Consider the following 22406-nt stretch of genomic DNA (forward strand, 5'->3'; position numbering starts at 1 on the left):
GTGCAGTTTAAAACTGCGATTCAGCAGAATGTCAAGCATGAGATGAATTGCCACATTCCTCTTTGTCAAACCGAAGGATCGCCAAGTTCAACAAGTCACACGGCAGTGTCGATAGAGCCTGATTCACAGGCTGCCATAGATGACCCACACCTCAGAGTGGACGGACCATCTATCTTCAGGGCTCTGCAGAAAGTAGACCGTCCTTCCCCGAGTGAGCAGCTCAGACCGCACCGCATCTCTGGGCACTGTCACAGCTCTGTCCTCCCCAGCTCCGCATCTGCCTACATCATGATCCAAGCGCCACACACAGGACGTGGCCAAACCCTTCATCTAGGGCCACCGTCACTCCAGTCTTGAGACGTAGTCTGGATCTGGCTGCTTCTATTGCTACTTACCTGTGTGTCTGTGGACCCATGGTTCAAACTCTGAGCTTTAGAATTTGGGAAGAACACTGGTGACTACATGGACCTGCGGGAGCATCATGAGACCAATCATGGTAAAGGACCCCACAGCGTGCATGGTTCGTGACATCAACTATAAGCCACACAATAAGATACCATGGTGGATGCTTCATGTCCACCTGAAATGGGATGGGATGGGAGGTAATGTAAGAAGTCCCCACCTGCCTTCATTCATGGAGTAACAACATGGTGCACGTATCTGGAGGAGGGGGAAGAAAGCGGACAGGGCGCACAAAAGTGAAAAGGACAAGCGCCATTCTGAGCACCTTTCTACGCAGGGAGAGCCTCTCATCGCTGACATGAACTTGTAAACTATAGGCTGACTCTTGTACTGACAGGAGAAGTTACTGAAGAGAGAGTTAAAAAGCCACCCAGCATGCGATTCGTGAATGACTTCTCGTCCATACATCTATGTCTATCATCCTAAATCTAGCTGTACCTGGATCCAAGGAATGTTAACAGCAAGTGTGACAGATTCATAGCTCCTAAACCTTCAGTCACTCAGGTGTAAAGATTCTTGCCCAGCAGAATCTCCTACCACGGACAGCTCCCTCCCACTGAAAACTTTAGGGGGAAAAACCATAGTATTGACAAAATGGCTATCGTAAATTTGTCCGTTAAATCTTCCATCTAGCTCCTTGTAAGAAAGACAAATATCATATGGAATTGTTATACACGGAATCTAAAAAAAATGGTAAAAATGAACTTATTTACAAAAACAGAAATAGAGTCACGGATACATAATAGAAAACAATCTTATGGTTACCATGGGAAAAAGGGAGAGGAGAGGAGGATTAAATTGGGTGGTTGGGACTGACATACACACACTATTATATATAAAATGGATAACTAATAAGAACCTACTGTACGGCACAGGGAACTTCAGTCAGTACTCTGTAATGACCTGTGTGGGAAAACAATCTATAAAACAGCAGATATGTGTGTAACAGATTCTCTTTGCTGTATACCTGAAACTATTAATAACACAACATTGTAAATCAACGATTTTGATGTTCAGTCACTATGTCTGACTCTTTGCAACCCTATGGACTGCAGCACTCCAGGGTTCCCTGTCCTTCACTGCATCCCGGAGTTGGCTCAAACTCATGTCCATGGAGTCGGTGATGCCATCAATCAACCATCTCATCCTCTGTCACCCCCTTCTCCTCTTGAGCCCTCGGGGTCTTTTCATCAGGGTCTTTTCCAATGAGTCAGCTATATCCCAATAAATCAACTATATCCCAATAAAATTTTTTAATTGTGGAAAATTTTTTAAATGGGGGGAAATAAAAGTTAAGTAATGTCTATAACCTGACTTACTTACAAAATTACACTTAGAATTAAACTGAAGCACCATTAAAATAAAAAAAAAAAAAGTGGATATATGTTACACTGACCTGTCTGATATGGAATTCTACCCCAAATAGCACTACATTAGAATTAGTCATGCCCAACATTTTTTCTACTTAGCCAAGGTTTTAAGAAACTCTCTGATATCACTGTGTCCGATAGAGTGGCCATTTAAATTGAAGCATAAATGTATTAGGGCTTTCCTGGTGGCTCATACAGTAAAGAAACTGCCTGTAATGAAGGTGACTCGGCCAGGTTCAACCCCTGAGTCAGGAAGATCCCCTGGAGAAGGGGATGGCTACCCACTCCAGTATTCTTGCCTGGAGAGTCCCATGGTTAGAGGAGCCTGGCAGGCTACAGTCCACGGGGTCGCAAAGAGTCGAACACAACTGAGCAACTAACACACACACATAATGAATTAAAGTTACACTGCCAGGTAGTCCCAGCTGGCGTTGTGGGTAAATCATCAAGTATCTATTTGCACAAGTATCTATATTGCACAAGTTTCCATGGGGAACGGAATATGTGTTGGACAAAGGACTGGTCTCAGGAGAGGATGGGAGTGGGCTCACATGGGAACCCCCTAACAGGAGACCCCCTTTTTACCAGGGTACTGCCAGAGTGACTACAGAATCTAAGGGACTTGGGCACTCAGTTCTTGGCTTCAGTCACCGCCCTTTCCCAGCCACCATTCTCCAGCCTAAAGTCACCTCTCTGATCACCGGGATGCTCCACTTATCGGTCAAGTCTCCTCCTGCAAAAGATGCTCGGCCTTATCAGATCAGACCTTTGATTTCTCTTTGGGCTCCTCCGTGCTTGTAACCAGATCTAAGGAGCTGCTTCTAATGCCTCCTGAGTCTCATCATTCTGTAAACCTCAGAAAAACTACTGCCAAGAAAGTGAAAATCCAGCACTAGAAGAAAATGAACGTAAGTCTGTTACCAGCAGTTTAATCCTGCTAAATCCACACTCTGGCTTTGGGGTGCCAAAGTAGCCAGTCTTTGGGCAAAGGGGGCAGGGTCTGTATGGGAGGGCTGCCCCCCTGAACTGTGCTGTCCCCCTGTGGACCAGCTACAGGAACCTGCCCAAGTCCAGGTTAACATGAATGGATTAACAATCCAGTCAGTCATTTTATGCACAGATTTTTAAGTCATTTCCCTGAAATCAGAGGAAAAGGGTCTTTTACTTTCAGGCAGCTGGCATGCCTGGTAATAAGTCCATTTTTATGGAAATGGGTTTATAACTATTAATTTTACCTGCTCCTGATCTATTGTTGATAAGCCTTTCCATTTAGAAAAGTGCTCCATGAGTCTCTCAATTTAATAATTACCCACTGCCTTTAAGGAATTGGGATCAGTGAAATATTCATTAAATATTTTTCTTTTCTCTGGGGTGGAGGTGTGTGTGTGTGTGTGTGTGTGTGTGTGTTGTGTGTGTGTATGTGTGTGTTTGGAGGGGTCAGGCAGGAACACTGCTTGGCTGCTTCTCCCCTCTAGCTAGAACACACAGCCTCCTCCCAAAAGGACTGGCTTCGCAGAAGTTCTATTTCCCTTGGAAACTTGTCCTTTAATATAAGTTTAACCTCCTCCATGGGACCATGGGACCCCTGGGGTGAAGCTGAGACACCTTTTAAGTGCACAGTATGGCTGCAGCTCAGCCGTGCCAGCAAGAAGGAAGGGGAGGAGAGACGGGACCCAGAGCAGCAGCTGGTCCCCAGGAACCACATCCAGCCCTGTCTCAGCAGATCCCTTGTGATGACAATGATTGTTGTTTTGCAGAAGGAGGTGGGAGTGGGGGAGGCGATGAGGGGACAGGGAGGGAAAGAGAGAGAAAGAGAAAGAAAGAAGAAAAGAAGGAAAGAGTGTTTGAAAGCTTGAACTGTTCTCCAGCACATTGGACCATTTACCTAAATTATTTTTCTCCCTACACATTTCTAGATAATTCTGAGCTACTGGGCTGAGATGCTTTTGCCACATGAGTTTTTTCTAGAAATGGAGCAAAAGGCTGTCTCTGGTCTCAGGGCTTCTGTGTTTTCTTATGAGTCTATTTCTAGGCATTATTTTAAAAGATGACCAAAAAAGCAAGGCAAATACTGAACAATGATCACATTGAACAAATGCCCCAGAATAAGCCTGCTGGTTATTCAGTGTGAATGCGAGACTGAACCCTGACTTCCTGCCTTGACTGTTCACGCCACCTGCACAACAGTGCACCTGTACTCTGCTGTTCTGACTATGGCAGTGGGCATGGCGCCTGGAAAATGGTAGGAGTTCCCAACACATGTGTTTAATTCTCTGAACACACTCAGAAGACCCAGGAGGACACCCTGTAAATTGGGGCGGGGGGGGTTAATTTGCATTCTAAAGCTACCAGTCAGCTGGGTTCTGAGACGCATGTTCCTGCCTGCCCAGTAAGTATATTTATATACTCTGCCTTGAGAAGATCTATCTGTCTCCACTACCAGAATGTAATCTTTAAAAAAAAAAAAAAAGACTTTAATTTTTAGAGCAATTTTAGGTTCACAGCAAAATTGAGGAGGAGGTATAAAAGTTTTCCCCATCTACTTCCTCCCCCTATACACGCAGCCTCCTCCATTATCAGCATCCCCCATCAGATGGTACATTTGTTACAATCAGTGAATCTACACGGACACATCATTACCACCCAAAGTGCACAGTTTACATCACAGTCCTCTCCTGGTTTTGTATATTCTATGGGTTTGAACAAATGTATAATGAGAAGTGTTCATCTTACGGTCTCATACAGAGTATTTTCACTGGTCTAAACATCCTTTGATCTCTGCCTATCATCACTCCCTCCCCAAACCCTGGTCACCACTGATCTTTTCTTTGTCTTCACAGTTGTGCCTTTTCCAGAACGTCACAGACTTGGAATCATATAGATTGTAGCCACTTCAGATTGGCTTCTTTCACTGAATAATATGCATGTAAGGTTCTTCCCTGTTTTTTCAAGACTTGATAGCTCATTTCAGCACTGAATAATATCATAATACCCCATTATGTGGATGGACCACAGTTTATCAATCCACCCACTGAAGGACATCTTGGTTGCTTCTAATTTTTTAGAACAAAGCTGCTATAAATATCCATGTACAGGTTTTTCTGTAGGCATACGTTTTTAATACCTTTAGGTAAATACCAAGGAGCACAACTGCTAAATTTTCTAAACATAAGTTCTCAAAGGTCAAAACCTATCATTACACCATGGTCACTACAATCCCTGGCATTTTCATTTATTCAATGACATTTATTAAGCACTGAATATGTGTCAGCCATGGAAAATTCACTGATAGACAAAATAGATGAGATTCCTCTCTTAACAGTCAGGTATATAAACAAATAGGGTAAGCCCATGTCATGATAAATGCCATCCTAAAAATAAAATAGGAGAATGAAGTTTCTTCTTAAAAAGTTAAATACTTATTTTTCAATTTCAAAAACATTACATTTATACCACATGACCCAGCAATTCTACTTCTAGGTGTATACCCCAAAGAAACAAAAACACTAATTCAGAAAGATACATGCACCACAATGCTCAGAGCAGCATTATTTACAATCGCTGATATGAAAGCAACCTAAGTACCATCAATAGATGACTGGATAAAAGAGAGATACAAAACGGAATACTACTCAGCCATAAAAAGAATGAAACCGCTGCCATTCGCAGCAACATGAATGGACCTAGAGATCATCATACCAAGTGAAGTAATTCAGACAGAGAAAGGCAAACATATGCCATCACTTACATCTGGAATCTAAAAACACAACAAACTAGTGAATATAATAAAAAAGAAACAGACTCGTGGATCTAGAGAACAAACTAGTGGGTACCTGGGGGAAGAGGGCAGGGGAGGGGCAACATACGGTAGAAGAGGAAGAGGGACAAACTACTATGTACAAAATAAGTTATACGAACTTACTGAAGACTATTGGACTGCAAGGAGGTCCAAGCAGTCCATTCGGAAGGAGATCAGCCCCAGGGTTTCTTTGGAAGGAATGATGCTGAAGCTGAAACTCCAGTACTTTGGCCACCTCATGCGAAGAGTTGACTCATTGGAAAAGACTCTGATGCTGGGAGGGATTGGGGGCAGGAGGAGAAGGGGACGACAGAGGATGAGATGGCTGGATGGCATCACTGACTTGATGGACCTGAGTCTGGGTAAGCTCTGGGAGTTGGTGATGGACAGGGAGGCCTGGCGTGCTGCGATTCATGGGGTCACAAAGAGTTGGACACAACTGAGCAATTGAACTGAACTGAACTGAACTGAACTGAATAGGGAATATAGCCAATATTTATAGTAACTATAAATGAAGTATAACCTTCAGACATTGGGAATCACTTTACTGAATACCTGTAACATATTGTGCATCAACAAAACTTCATTTAAAAAATAAAAAGTTTTCATTTTAAAATAGAATATAAATTAAAACAGAAGAAAATGAAAAGTGTGTTCAGGGACTGCCTCTGTAAGGAGCTGACATTTGAGCTGAAACCTTAAGGATGCTTAACAGATCTTTAGCAAATGTTTGCTGAATAAATGAATAAATCTATTTTAAGCTTTAAAAAAAAATCATGGGAAACATTTATCCCAGAATCATCAGAATGAACACAAGGTGCTAACTGAAAAAGAGCCTCCTTCAAGCCTTTGTTCAAATATTCAGATTTTTCTGTAACAGATTATGGAAGAACCAGTAGAAATTATCTGGCCAATCAAATACAACCCAAAGACTCTTCTGACAACCCCACTAAAAATATCATCCTCCTTTCCTGCAATTTTGATCCCATTATCCTGCTCTAAGTTTCCCACAGCTTTCACTTTATAACCTGTAAGTTATTCATTTGTTGCTTCTCTCTCTCTCTCTCTCTCTCTCTCTCTCTCTCACACACACACACACACACACACACACACGAATGCAAGCAACAGGAAAGCAGGGATTTCTGCCTGTTTTTCTCACTACTGCGTCGCCAGCCCTTAGAACACAGCCTGGGGCACAGTGGTGTGTGCTTAGTCGCTCAGTCATATTCAACTCTTTGGACCCCTTTGGACCCCTTTGGACTGTTAGCCTTTCAGGCTCCTCTGTCCATGGGATTTTTCAGGCAAGAATACTGGAGCGGGTTGCCATTTTCCTCCTTTGGGGGGAATCTTCCTGACCCAGGGATCGAATCTGAATCTCCTGTGTCTCCTGCAATGCAGGCAGATTCTTTATTCACTGAGCCAGCCATCGGGGAATGCTGGGGCATAGTGGGTGCTCATTAAATATCTGTTGATGGAATCTCTGAATATCAAACACCAGTTTGAGCACGACTTCAGAGAAGAAAGTGTGCTTAGGAAAACCAGAGAGACTGTGATATGATCTTTGGAGAAGAGAAATTGGCAGGTCAGGGAAGGCTTCCTGGTAGAGGCAGCCTCTTCAAATATTGACTCAGGCCAATATTTGAAGAATGGGCTCAAACAACAGGCAACTGCTACAGCCCACTGCTCAGGGTCCCTCACCACACCCTCTTTTCCCTCCAGACTTCCTTCCCACTCTGTGACTCCCCCTCCCCCAACATCAGTCCTCCCAGAGAGGAAGGGGGCAAATCCCTGCTCACCAAATCCATCAACAGGGCAGAGGGTCTTTAGTTCATCTCTCTGCCTGTCACTCAGCCCTTTTCATTGTGACCTCATGGTTGGCTCTCAGAATCTAGCATGAATAAATCATTTCTTTCTGCAATTTCACAAAATTCAGGCATTGCCCCCACATTTCTGCTGTCTCCAAAGAACTTGCTGTGGAAAAAATGTTTCAGGTTGACAAATCAGGGTAGCTAGCAGGTCAATGTCTAAAAATATTTAAAAGCCCCTCATTTAGAGCAGGGACTTTTAGACTCAAAACCTTCTCTCCTCATTGGTTTAATTTCAAAACTTCTCCTTACACTGCTATCTAGAATCTTGAAAAAACCCTAAGACTGTGTCACCCAGGAATAGACCAAGAACAGGGGTCCTTTTATTACATTTCTAGCTGACCAGGAAAGTTAAATAGGAAACCCAGAGGTCGCAATGTGGCCCCTGGGTGCATGTGGCCAGGGCCATACTTGACCACCTCCACTGTTGTGTTTTCATGAAATCTGACTTGGTTGCTAAAGTTTTTCAAGGCAGAATATTCACACCAAAGAACTGGTATCTCTGGTTTCTTGGAAGCAGAGACAACATTGTTGCACATTCCCATGTGGCAATAATCAGCTAGAACAGCAAGATGCTGTTCACACAAAGTGGATCAAAGACCTAAGAGCTAAATTTATAAAAAGTCTTAGGAGAAAACATAGGCAATAATCTCCGTGACTTTGGTTGAGGCAGTGGTTTCTCAGATAAAACAACCCAAACACAGAATAAGAAATAATTTAAAACTTTAGTGCTTCAAATTCTATCAGTAAAATCAAGACACTGTATAGAATGGAGGAAATATTTGCAAATCAATATCTAATAAACAATCGTTATCCAGAATTATCCAGAATATATAAAGAGATTTTGCAACTCAACAATTTAAAAAGCAATAACAGCAGCAATTAAAATGAGGCAAAGTATTTGAATAGACATTTTTCCAAAGAAGGTATAAAATGGCCAATAAGCACATGAAAAGATGCTCGATATCATTATCCATTAAGGAACTGCAGATCAAAACCACAGTGAAATCCCACTTTAAACTATTAGGATGGCTGCAGTCTTTAAAAAAATAAAAGGCAGACAAGTGAGGAGGGATAAATTGGGAGACTGGGATTGACATACACACACTACTATATATAAAATAGATTATTAATAAAGACTTACTGTATAACACAAAAAACTCTACTCAACACTCTGTAATAGCCTATAAAAGAATCTAAAAGAGGGAAAATGTTTATGTATAATTAATTCGCTTTGCTGTATACCTGAAACTGACACCACTGTAAATCAATTATAACCCAATAAAAAATTTTTTAAAGAAGAAAAAAATATGTGGGCAAGAATGTGAAGAAATTGTAAACCACATGCATTGCTGGAGAAAATATAAAATGGTACAGCTGATTTGAAAAATATCTTTGCAGTTCCTCAAAAAATTAAACATAGCATTACCACATGCCCTGGCAAGTTCACTCCTAGGTATATATATAAATATATGCAAGAGAAGTGAAAACATGCTTTCTCATAAAAAGTTGTACACAAGGTGTCCCTGGTTGGCTCAGTGGTAAAGAATCTGCCAGTGCAGGAGACACGGGTTAGATCCCTGACCCAGGAAAATCCCATTTGCCTCGGAGCAACTAAAGTCCGTGTGCCAAAACTACTGAGCCTGTGAGCCGCAGTTCCTGAAGCCTGTGTGCCTAGAGCCCGCACTCTGCAACGAGAGAAGCCACCGCAATGAGAAGCGTGTGCACCGCAACTGCAGACTAGTCCCCTCCTCACTGCAACTAGAGAAAGCCCTCACACAGCAACAAAGACCCAGCACAGCCAAAAATAGATAAATAATTTTTTTCTTTAATTTTGCACAAATGTTGATTGTAGCACTAATTTTGATAATGATATCCAACATTTATCGTGGAAAAGCTCCAAAGTCTTCAATTAGCTAAACATGAACTGTCTTTCAGAGAGCTGTCTTACTGTGGGTTTTCTACATTCCAGGAACTATGCTAGGAACTTGAACTTCAGTACATCATTCAAACCTCACAGCAATGCCATGAGGAGGATGCTATCATTAACAATCTTGAGTCATTTCTGCTCCTGTTGCTGAAGGGGCCACTCCACTCAGCAACCCTTGATAAGGTCAGCAGAGATCAGCTAGTCACCAAGAAAGAGAAGCATTTTCCGTACTTATCAACTTGGACTGTCCCTTTGCTTTCTCCCCCCACTCCTCTTGCGTCTTCCTTCTTTTCCTCTCTTTCTCATTCTTTTCCCTTTCTCTTTATCCTTCTTGCAGGTAAGACAGTCTGAGCCATAATGCCCTTCAGAAACACAAAAGTTGCAAAATTAATACCAAAGTTGACTTCACTTCTCTCCACAGTAGGTTTTCTTCTTATAGTTTAATGTCAGGGAATACTTCATTCGGCATCACAGAACAGAGCGTTCCTCTCTTGCGTCTTCTCTCAGTGTCTTTGTCTCTCTCTTCTATGATGAGCAAATTTCAACGCTAGGCCAGATTGTACCATTAGCTATGGATTATTTTTTCATTTGAATATGATTTCAACATACATTAATGAGCCTCTAATAAACGTTCTAAGCACAGTGCTGGCTTCTGATCCCTGGCAGGGCCATGGTACAAACCAGGTAATATAGTCTCCCCCACAGGCCTTATGAATTTTGTTCAACTTTTCCTATGAATTCAGATAAGTGTTGAGAAGAAAGGAGCATCTAACAAAAGACATTAACCCAGATTAAGGGATTTAAGGAACTTGTTCTTTTTGAACTCAGATCTAGTGAAGGAATTGAGAGGAGTTTTCCAGACAGCAGGGAAAAAATATTTGCATTTTCTATACCTGCAGCCTCTCTTTTAAAGTATATATTTATCTAATCTTTCTGATCTCACAGGTTGCAAGCTAGTTCTTTAAAACTGGTGAGAATATACGTGAAGCATACCAGCAATTCTGTCCATACGCCCCCCTCAGTCTACAGCTCTAAAATTCGAACTACTTAACTGTGTAGGTTAAACACAAAGGTGCATGTGTGCTCACAGACACACAAATAAAATAATGGAGCTACGTAAAAGGAAGAAGAAAATGATCAACTGAATCACCAGGGTATGTAGCATTATTTTTTAATTGAAGTATAACTAATTCACAATACTGTGTTAGTTTCAGATTTATAGCAAAGCAGTTCAGTTCAGCAATCCTATTTTTTCAGATTCTTTTCCATTATAGTTTATCCCAAAATACTGAATATAATTCCCTGTGCTGTACAGTAAATTGTTGTTGCTTATCTAGAAAATGATCTGAAATGTGTGTGTGTGAGAATGTCTGAATCACTTTGTTATATACCTGAAATTAATACAATATCGTAAATCAACTAAACTTCAATTAAAAAAAAAAAAAGAAAGCCACCATTGTCAACTCTCCCTTGCTTGGCTTATTCTCCTTCTGTTAAATCTCCAATTCATTTTTCTGCAGTAAATACTCCCAGAAACTCTTTATCTAACTCAAACCAGCTCATGATCAGTCCACCAACCCACTGCCCTACTTTCCAAACACAGAAAAAAAAATGATATTAAATTCCTCTTGTTTTTTCCATTTTAAAATATTTCAAAGTACCTCACAGAGTGGTGTAAGTGACCTTATTTTTGCTTACCAACAATTTCCCAGAGTGGAAAACAATAAATCTTGATAATGAGCAAACAGCGCAGGCACCTCCACTCTCTCAGCTGCCAGATCCTGGACCATTTCTCACACTAACAACTCACCCTCACTTCCAGCTTATTTGATTTTATCAGCATCACTGTGACAAGCCCGGAGACAGCGAAGACAATTGCCACAATTAATTTGTCCCCCTCTGCCTCTGTCCTTCTGACAACATCCCAAAAACCCTTGCAGGAAGAGACAGCCCAGAAATCATCTCCCACCGACTCCCCAAATACAGCTCCTGAGAGTCCTCTCTCTGTTTCTTCCTGTCACCAACTTTGAGCAACATTCTTGTCATGTACAATGACTTGCGGAATCCAGTGCTGTCTGGTTTTTTCCCAATTTTTATTTTATACAGGAGTAGAGTTGATTAACAATGCTGAGTTACCTGCAGGTGTACAGCAAAGTGATTCAGTTTCACAAATACATGTATCTATTCTGTTTCAAAATCTTTTCCCATTTAGGTTGTTGCAGAATATTGAGTAGAGTTCCCTGTGCTGTACAGGAGGACCTTGTTGGTTATCATTTTAAATAAAGTAGTGTGTACATGTCAAATTCAAACTGCTGATTTATCCCTCTCCCCCCATCTTTCCCCTTTGGTAACTGTGTATTTGTTTTCGGATCCCACACATAAGCACTATCATAAGCATTTGTCCTTCTCTGTCTGACTGACTTCCCTTAGCATGATCATCTCCAAGTCCATCCATGTTTCTGCCAATGGCACAAAGTTATTTGTTCCCTCACTGGTCCTCCAGGGAGATAGTGTGGGCATCTGTGAGCCTGAACATGAATGACTCCTTGCCTCATTTTTACATCAACAGAGCACTTTTTGCCCTCTGTTCTGCCTCTAGAACATTTGATCTCTGACCCACAGGAAGAGGAGGGCTCTGGTCATTCTCTCCCTGACAATGAAGCACTCACTCAAGGAAGTGAGTTTGGAAGCAGTCCCACAGTCCCGTCTGATCGTGGGCATCATCAAGAACCATCCTCCGGTGAGTACAGAGGGGAAAGAGTAAGCTACGTTCAAGACTCAGGAACAGGGCAGCCCTGGCTGAGGGTGGTCAGCAGGTACAGATAGAGCCTCCGGAATCCACCAGGAGTCTGATCCCAGGGGTCGCAAACATCACATTCCCTCATTCATTCATGCTGGTACGTTAATGAAGAGGACCATGTCCCTGACTCTGCGCCAGGCTCAGTGGCATATACAAGCAGAGTCCCACACAAAACTCTAATTATCTTTCAAAGAGTCTGCTTCTCAGTGAAAGCCTTTCTCCTGTCATGTGGCACCGGATTTCTCTGCACCTAAACTGGAAAGGGCCTCATTAAAAGCAAAATCTTCTGCTGCCTAAGGGGCAGGTTGGCTCCTCCAAGGAGAGCAGCTGCTAATGAGGCCAGGGTCCCTGGGTCGCATGTGGTGCTTGCTGGTGAGCTGGGCTCCTCCAGGTGGCTGTGGAGGATACCCGTAAGTCCAGCACACTGCAGGCCACCCTGGTCACCAGAGGCCAGCTGACAGCTGCAATCAGTGCTAATTTATCCCCAGTCTTGGTGTATTCCCTGCTGAGAAACGGAACAGCATCCTGCCCAGAGGATGACACTGGGCTCCCCGTGAAGGCAACTGTGACAGTCAGATGATTGGAGATGTGTTCGTGGCCAAGCCAGCAAAGATCAGGCCAGACACAAGCTGCCTGCAGAACGCTAGATCAGAAGAAAGCTCACATTCCACCCACAGCATCACTTAGAGACCACAGACATTGACTGTAAATACTAGGGGGACTCACATCTCTCAAAGGGGTGGAGTCAGAAGGCACAAGAATCATGAGGTTTACACACAGAGAGAACAGACTGGCGGCTGCCAACAGGCGGGGGGTGGGGGAGGAGGGTGGGGAGGGATGGACTGGGGGGACTACCAGATGCAAACTGTTATATAAACAAGATCCTACTGTGTAGCACAGGGAACTACATTCAATATCCTGTGACAACACAGAGGACAAACGCATGGACACCGAGGGGGGAAGAGGGGGAGGGGGATGAACTGGGAGATTGGGATTGACATATATACACTGCTACGTATCAAATAAACTAACGAGAGCCTACTGTATAGCATGTGGGGGAAAAGGAAGGCACAACCTGCAGCACGTGTATTAAGTTAACCTTAGAAAGATGTTCCGATACACATTAGGTGCAGACAAATACTATTTGATTCCACTTATATGAAATACCTAGAAGAGCCAAATTCATGCCGTCAGAAAGTACACTGGTAGATGTCAGGGGCCAGGGGCTAGCGGGTAGGGAGGGGGAATGGGGAGATGGTGTTTAAAGATGACAGAGTTTCAGATTAGGACGGTGAAAAATTTGGGAGATGGGTGATGGTAAGAGTTGTACACTGATGTGAATGTAGTTAGTGCCACTGAACCGTACAGTTAAATATGGTCAAAATAGTATGTCTTATATCGTGTGGCTTTTACCACAAAAAAAAGTTTAAAAATATCCTGTAATAAACCATAATGAAAAAGAATATATATATATGTATTACTGAATCACTTTGTTATAAGCAGAAATTAATACATTGTAAGTCAACTATACTTCATTGAAGTAAGTTTTTAAAAAAGAATCAAACCTACAGCCTGGACTTGTCTCCCAAATTCCAGACTCTTATTGAACCCCCTTTCAGCAGCTTCAGTTAGGGATCTAAAAAGCATCTTAAACTTGATGCTGAACTTCTGCCCTCCCAAGACCAAACCACCCCCACCATATGCTCTTCCCCATCAAAGACAAGGCCATCCCTCCTCCCAGTTACTCAGGTCAAAACCTTGGTCATCCCAAGCACTCCCCCTTCCTTGGTAGCCCAATCTGGGCTGTTCAGAGAGCCTGTCACTTCTATCCGGGAAATATATTTTTAAAATACCTTCACTTTATCATGCCAACTATACCCACAATGGCCCAGGCCATTGTCCCCTGTTGCCTGGTTATTGTCATCGCCTCCTAAATGATTTGCTCCCTCCCTCACCCCAAGCCCTCCACTCTGTTCTCTCTACATAGCAGCAGTTAAACCAGAAGTCAGATACATTCACCATCCTATTAAAAATCCTTAAGGAATTCTCATCTCAGTTGCATAAAAGCCCATTTCCTTGCAAGCATCTATAAAGCTTTACACAACCCGGCTCCCCAGCCCCAGTGCCCATTATCCTCCTGAGTCTCTCTGCCACCATCACCCTCAGTCACTCTGTCCAAGCCACACTGGTTCCTCAGTGTTCCTCCAGCACTAGACACGCTGCTGCCTTGAGGTCTTCCCTCTGCCTGTCCCTTCTCCTGGACCCTCGTCCCTGTGACGTCTGTAGAGCTTACCCCTCACCTTCGGATCTTGCCTCAAAGCTGCCTTTTAGGGGACCCTGATGAAAGACCCATGTCCTATATAGGCCAGCCCTCTCCCCCTCCCCTGCTGTTTCTCACTATCAAACATACTCTATTTACATACTTTTGCTGTGGACTGTCTCTGTCTCTTAGATTGTAACCTCAGTGGGTGCAGGGATTTTTCTCCATGTTTCCTGCAATACCTAAGAAAGTCCCTGGCCCAGAGGTACTCCATAAATATGAATGAATGAATGAATGAACTGTGACCCTCAGAGTCCATGCTTCAACTGCACACTTCTTTGGTTTCCTCAGAATGTAATATCTGGATCTTTGGGAACTTCCCTGGTGGTTCCTGTGGCTAAGAATCTGCCTTCCAATGCAGACAATGCAGGTCGAGGAACTAAGATTCCATATGCCTTGGGCAACTAAGCCCGTGCGCCACAACAAAGAACCAAATAAATAAACAAATATTTTTAAAAATCTGGATGCTTGTGTGGGAGGCCTTCCGGTCCATCCCTGGCTGGGTCCATCCATGTATCACTCATTCTTACTTTCTTCCAATATACACATTCATCTTGGGCATCTTCATAACAGCATCAAGAAAGACTGGATTTTCTGAGTTTCAGCTTCCCTGACTGGGGCCTTCCATCAGTCTATAAGTCATAAAATGGGAAATTCACACAGCGTTGCTCTCTGTCACCAAGTGCTTGCTTCTTTTGGTCACTCCCTATATTCTTCAGGTAGCTGGGTACTTTCTGCACAGCTTATAGGTGTCAACTGTGAGGTTATTAGTGTGATGCCAACTCCTTAGCCATGACTGGACGTGGAATCACCAGTGTTACTTTTTTTTTTTTCATTGTGGTAAGAACATTTAACCTGAATCTACCTTCATCACAAACTTTATCTGTACAACACAGTATTGTTAACTATGGGCGATGCTGTATAGCAGAACTCTAGAACTTACTCACCTTGCATCTGATGCAAATGTTTTGAAGGCAGGTACTGTTACAATGGACTTAATAATATGTAAGGATCATAAGGACCACGTTTCCAAGGAGCACCATAAATGATACTGATTGCCAGTTTCATCTAAGAAGGTAAAATATTTACCTTTGGTTCTAGCATTCTCAAGGCAAATGACAGCTCCAAATCACCTGAAATTATTTCAAAATCATGAGAGCAAACCAAAAAATTAAAGACAGGGACTTCCCTGGTTGCCCAGTGGTTAAGACACTGAACTCCCAATGCAGGGGGTCTGGGATCAGTCTCTGGTCAGGAAACTATATCCCACGTGCCATAACTAAGAGCCTGCATCCCATAACTAAGACTGAAAGCAGCCAAATTAAATAAATAAAGCCAAGCCAGACAGACAGACAAACAGACACTCTGGGGTGTTCAAAAACAAACCCAAACAGAATCTCTACCCTCATTAACTTTGAAACTGAGTAGAGTTAAGAGAATTCTAAAAATAGACTGAAATTCTGAATGCCATTTGGGTCAAAAATCAGATTAGAATTCCTGTAACCTTCAATTTACCTGGCAGCTTTTCAATAAATGTCAGCTGGGCAGAAATCCAATGGAAGTGATTTGTAGGCCCCTGTAATTCCCACGGTGTGTAAATCTCCGTAAGCGAAGTGCTCTCCTTCAGGAAACAAGAATTCTCCTGTTGCCGATTAATTAAAACCCAATGATCCCATCACATCTCCTACTTGGCCCATTGTATTAATTACAACAGCCTCAAAAATCTTTCTTATAGGCCAATTACTCTATAGTAATTAGCTCTTAAGTCAACCACAATTAGAAAGGATTATGTACATGTAATTTCTTCCACTTCTCCTTAAATGAATATATGTATTCAAGCACTCTTGAAATTCTTTACATAGAATTGATCCTATCCTGTTGTATTTTAAGAAAGACTAACTTGGTCCGGAAGAGCCAGTATGAACCAGAATCCTGCATGAAGTAAAAGAAAAAAGTGGTTAAAAGTTGAAAATTTTTATTTTTTGGTCTCCCAAGGATGCTTGTATACCTGTTACGCATGCATGCTCAGTCGTGTCAGACTCTTTGTGACCCCATGGAATGTAGCCCTCCAGGCTCCTCTGTCCATGGGATTTTCCAGGCAAGAATACTGGAGTGGGCTGCCATTTCCTCCTCCAGGGGATCTTCCTGACCCAGGGATCGAACCCAAGTCTTTTGTGTCTCCTGCATTGGCAGGCAGGTTCTTTACCAGTGCACCACGTGGGAAGCCTCATAACCCATTACAGAATACAAAAATAAGATGGTCTGGGACAAGGGAAGACCTCCATGTACGGGTTCCAGGGATGAGGACTTTGAGTTCATGTGGATTCACGTACCAGCACCTTGATCTTGCCCAGTGCTCACAATTACATCAATCTCATTTCCCACCTCTGCATGTTCTCATGGATTGAAAACTATTCCAGATAATGATGAGATCTGATGAGGGTCAGCACAGGTCAGACCCTCAGAGGAAGACAACCACTAATTGGCCTGAGACCGTGGGATGAAGGGTGACATCTGTTCCGGTGGCTGAGCCAGGCTGCACTAATGAGCTGCTCTGCAGCCGCGTGATGGCCATTCAGCCAGCTGACCTCTGGCGTCCTGTGTATGTCCCTGTGCGCCGTCCACCACCGGAGGAGGGTACAGCCGTGCTGGGAGGCAGAGCACCGCTGGGTGAAAGGGTAGCTTTGGGAATCAGGCCCAGCAACCAAGCAAAGAGAAACTCCTTCCACTTTGCCTCGGAAGCTTCAAGGTCAGTGTCTGTAAAGTCAGTTTCTTTGAAAACTCCATCCAGTCATAAAGCCACGGTTTGCTCTCTGTGTACACTGAGTGATTTCACTCTCCTGAGAGACGCTAGGAGTCTGGGGACCACGCTTTCTGAACACAGAGTGAGAGCATGTTATTGGAGTTTTGTGAGTCTCTAATGGGAAGCAAACATCTGAAGTTAGGACTGTCCCGGAATATCAAGATCAACGCGCCTAGGAAGAAATAAAAAGAGGTCTGTACTCAGTTTCTAATTCCACCAGAGTTTTGCAAACTTATGCTCTTTGGCTGGGTCTCAACTTCTGGACTGTAACTCATTCATTCAAGCATTTGATAAAATGTGTTTGAGCATCTCCTGGAAGCCAAGCTCTATTCCCAGCCCTGGGATCAATGGGAGAAAAACAGTTGAGGCTCCTGCTTTCCAGGAGTTTTTATTCTGGTAGAAGGAACTAATTACAAAGCAAATATGAAATTAAATAACACCAGTATTAAATAGTGAATTTGATAGTCATTAGTGAGCTGCTTTAAACACTTTTGGGGTTCCCCATTTTCTGGACACAGGAGAGAAGATTATACTTCTGGCCCACTTGAGGTTGGATGGAGCCTGTGTGTCTCCCTTCTGGGCAAGTATTTAATCAACAGTACAAGTTTCTATTTCAAGATGAGGTGCTATTTTGGCTGCCTTTGAGACTATGATGGTCAAAGTCCCCAGAGCTCATAACATGAGTGAGAAATAAATCTTTGTTGGTTTTTACATATAACTTTCTTTTATTTTTTTAGCCATGCTGTGTGGCATGTGGGATCTTAGTTCCCTGACCAAGAAGGGAACCTGTGCCCCTTGAAATGGAAGAACAGAGTCTTACCCACTGGACCGCCAGGGAAGCCCCAAACCTTTATTGTTTTAAACCACTGAGATTTAGGGGTGACTTGTATCACTGCATCATCCAGCCCATCCTGGCTGATGAAGAGATGAAAAGAGCATGCAATCAAGTGAGGAGAGGGATCATTTGGATAGAGTCATGAGATATTTGAGACTTGAGATTTTGGTGATGGAGGACATAGATCAGTGTTGCAGACAAGGGGGACACAGGGGCAAAGGCTCTGAGTTGTTAATAAGCTTGCCTCGTACAAGCACGCATGTCCTGCACACACACAGGTACTCAGGTGCACACTCGCACAAACACCGACACAAACTCACGGAGGGAGTGACAAGCAGGAAGCAGAGGGTAAACAGGCTTCCCAGTGACAAAGAATCTGCCTGCCAATGCAGGAGATGCAGTTTCAATCCCTGGGTGGGGAAGATCCTCTGGAGTAGGAAATGGCCACCCACTCCAGTATTCTTGCCTGGAAAACCCCATGGACAGAGGAACTTGACGGGCTACAGTCCATGGGGTCGCAGAGAGTCAGACACAGTTGAGCACACACACCGCCACTGGCCTGTGGTCCATCTGCTGACACTGTCATGGACCAGCCTTCAGCCCTGAGAGCAAGTCAGCGGTGATACAGGCCCTTTTCATAAAACCTCACACATCCCATCAAGGGATGGGTCTTTCCAGAAACCAGTTGCAAATGTGGACCCCACCCCTGGCTACAGAGACCTAATCCCATCCAGTTCTCTATTAGCATATAGTAAAAGAAAAAATTCTGACCACTGAGACAACCAGAGAAGTAAGGGATGCTCCAGTTCCACAGAGGGGTTAATTTTCTCTCTGAGTCAAAGTCCTGAGCCTGGGTGCTTCATGGCAGTGCCCTGCTGGGTACCTGGTACATGCCAAGCACTGTGCCAGGACCTTAATCATGTAAGTCTCACAATATGGACTTCCCTCGTGACTCAGTGGTTCACCTTCAATTCACCTTCAATGCAGGGGACACGGGTTCAACTCCTTATCCAAGAAGATCCCACATGCTGCAGGGCAACTAAGCCTGTGCACCTCAAGTACTGAGCCTGTGCTCTACAGCCTGAGAGCCACAACTCCTGAGCACACGTGCCCCAGAGCCTGTGCTCCACAAGAGAAGCCACCACAATGAGAAGGCCGTACACCACATTAGAGAGTAGTCCCCACTCTCCAAAACTAGAGAAAGCCTGTGTGCAGCAGTGAAGACCCAGCACAGCCAAAAATAAATGATAAATAAATAATCTTTAGGAAGTCTCACCGTGGCCCTCTGAGAGAGGCTCTATTGTTGCCAACTCACATGTGATGGGACAGTCTCAGACAAGTGAGTGACTTTCCCACAGTGTCACAGTTAGGAAGTTGTAGAACCCAGGATCCAAACCAATATCTGGCTCCAAGGTCATGACTAGAATATGCTTGTAAGGAAAGCCCCACATCCTTCCAGCCCCAATATTATTCAAAACGCAGTAACCTCAGTGCACGTCCAATCCGCCCAGTGTCCTCAGCAAGACGTCAGCAAGCCCAGGCACTCTGCCCACTGCCCACACGATGATGTCTCAGGGCTGTCGCCTGGTGCACCTGGAGTGGTCCCAGCAGGAAGCAGGGTTCCATTCATACTGGTTTAATGGACTAGTATAGGATGAAGGGATTATTTGAAGAGGAATAAGCAAGGATATGAGCAATAACAAGGGATGCTGAAAAAGACAGAGGTGAGAGAGAACAAAAAGTTGTCACCTCCCGAATTTGAAGGGATATGGGGGAGGGAAGAGAATAGTGTTACTGGAGCCCCGTGAGAGCTGGAGTCATGGATGGAAGGCCACCTAGCAGGAGCTGTAGCCCTGGGAGTGGATGGGACCATGCAAGAAGGACTTTTTCTTCCTGCCCTCTGGTCTCCCACTAATGCCTCCCACTGGCTGAGTCTGGCCAGGAGCCAGCAGCAAGGGAGCCCAGGTGACACAATCTGTTGGCATGAACTCCCAAAGTACACAGCAGAGAGAGTGGAAGATGGACTGCTTGAGGGCCAAGAGACAATAAGTGGAGAGCTTGTCATTCGAGGTTCTGTCTGGTGGTACCCACGATCCTCCAGAAGTGTCCCCCTCCAGATGCCTGTTATGGTGCCAGCTCTGCAGAAGCTGAATTTATCTCCAGCACTCCCATTTCTATTTCCAATTATGCCGGACCACGAGACAGATTCGAGGGGATGCTGGAGGGCATATAGAAATATTGATCCACTGCAAGTTTTACACATTCCAAACATCTTCCCAGATGTCTTTCATACCTTAGTTTGAGCCAACAGACCTAAGACGTCTTAAATGCCTCATTCTAGAATGCTTCAAGCAGTCTGGTCAAGGTCCTCGCAAAGGAGTAAACTGCTCTGCACGTAATTATTGTCATGATCGCTGATTTCCATCTGCAGAGACGGGACTTCTCTGTCCCTGATACAGGTCTCCTCCCTTTTACTGTCTCTCAGAGCTCACTGTACTCTCATTCACAGAGCCTCCTGCCATCTTAAATTGGGTTTTTATGGACCTTACAGGTTTATGCTTGTCTCCCTCACTTGAATGTAAGCTTCAGAAGAGGGGAACTGTGTTCTTTTTATTGACATCATGTTTCTGGGGCACACAGTGTCAGCAACTCTCAGGAGCTAAGTGAAATCTTTGCACGACTGAGTGAAGGACAAATGGGGGCCAGAGAAACCTGTGCCCCCTAATTTTCTCCAACTGCGGCCCCATCCATCGAGGCCGGCTGAGCAAGGGAAGCAGGGATGCTGACGGCGGGATCATGTGAGCCCTTCTGTGCCTCTAGGAGAGTCCCCGCTGCCTCCAGGATCCCAAGGACCCCAACACTTGCCCAGAGCATCACTTGCAAGCCTGACCTGCATCCATAAAGTTCTGGCTGCAGGTCCTCTCAATGTCAAGAAACTGCAAGGGATGATGGGAGATGGATTTGGAAAGGCCTTGAGGGATGTGAGGACACATGATACCCAGTAACAGGAAGTAGGCAAAATATCATCCCACATTCATACCAATGCTGCCAGAGCCTCAGATTTGAACCGAACATAGAACAGTTTTCACAGATGACCAAAGACCCCATCTGTTCCTCAGTCATATGAGATGCGCTGGGCTGGAAGAAGCACAAGCTGGAATCAAGATTGCCAGGAGAAATATCAATAACCTCAGATATGCAGATGACACCACCCCTACAGCAGAAAGTGAAGAGGAACTAGAAAGCCTCTTGATGAAAGTGAAAGAGGAGAGTGAAAAAGTTGGCTTAAAGCTCAACATTCATAAAACTAAGATCATGGCATCCGGTCCCATCACTTCATGGCAAATAGATGGGGAAACAGTGGAAACAGTGTCAGACTTTATTTTTTGGGCTCCAAAATCACTGCAGATGGTGACTGCAGCCATGAAATTAAAAGACGCTTACTCCTTAGAAGGAAAGTTATGACCAACCTAGATAGCATATTAAAAAGCAGAGACATTACTTTGCGAACAAAGGTCCATCTAGTCAAGGCTATGGTTTTTCCAGTAGTCATGTATGGATGTGAGAGTTGGACTGTGAAGAAAGCTGAGCACCAAAGAATTGATGCTTTTGAACTGTGGTGTTGGAGAAGACTCTTCAGAGTCCCTTGGACTGCAAGGAGATCCAACCAGTCCATTCTAAAGGAGATGGGTCCTGGGTGTTCATTGGAAGGACTGATGTTGAAGCTGAAACTCCAATACTTTGGCCACCTCATGCGAAGAGTTGACTCATTGGAAAAGACTCTGATGCTGGGAGGGATTGGGGGCAGGAGGAGAAGGGGATGACAGAGGATGAGATGGCTGGATGGCATCACCAACTCAATAGACGAGTTTGAGTGAACTCTGGGAGTTGGTGATGGACAGGGAGGCCTGGCGTGCTACGATTCATGGGGTCGCAAAGAGTCGGACACAACTGAGTGACTGAACTGAACTGTACTGAATGTGAGATAAGGAGGGAGATGGAGCAGGGTCCTCTCATAAACCCTCAGAAACTCGTGTCCTCATGACCGTGAACCACTTCTACTTGAAAGGGTTATTGGGCCTCCTTGATGAAATGTTCCCCATTTCCAGGAATTTTCCTGAAAATCCAACCTATTGATTTGGTTTAACTGTCAATCTGATACCTAGCTTTGCAGACTCCTTTTTACCCCAACCCTGTTTCCCAGAGAAAGAGATTGACTTTT

At 44.0% G+C, this 22406-nt stretch overlaps 1 protein-coding gene across 3 annotated transcripts in view; it reads right to left on the reverse strand.

Annotated features, from left to right (window-relative positions):
• Positions 1-22406, reverse strand: part of TMEM132B (transmembrane protein 132B) — a 470837-nt gene that overhangs the window by 79811 nt on the left and 368620 nt on the right. The window lies entirely within an intron of this gene.

The sequence above is a fragment of the Bos javanicus genome, chromosome 17, assembly GCF_032452875.1.
Source record: "Bos javanicus breed banteng chromosome 17, ARS-OSU_banteng_1.0, whole genome shotgun sequence".
Taxonomy (NCBI): domain Eukaryota; kingdom Metazoa; phylum Chordata; class Mammalia; order Artiodactyla; family Bovidae; genus Bos; species Bos javanicus.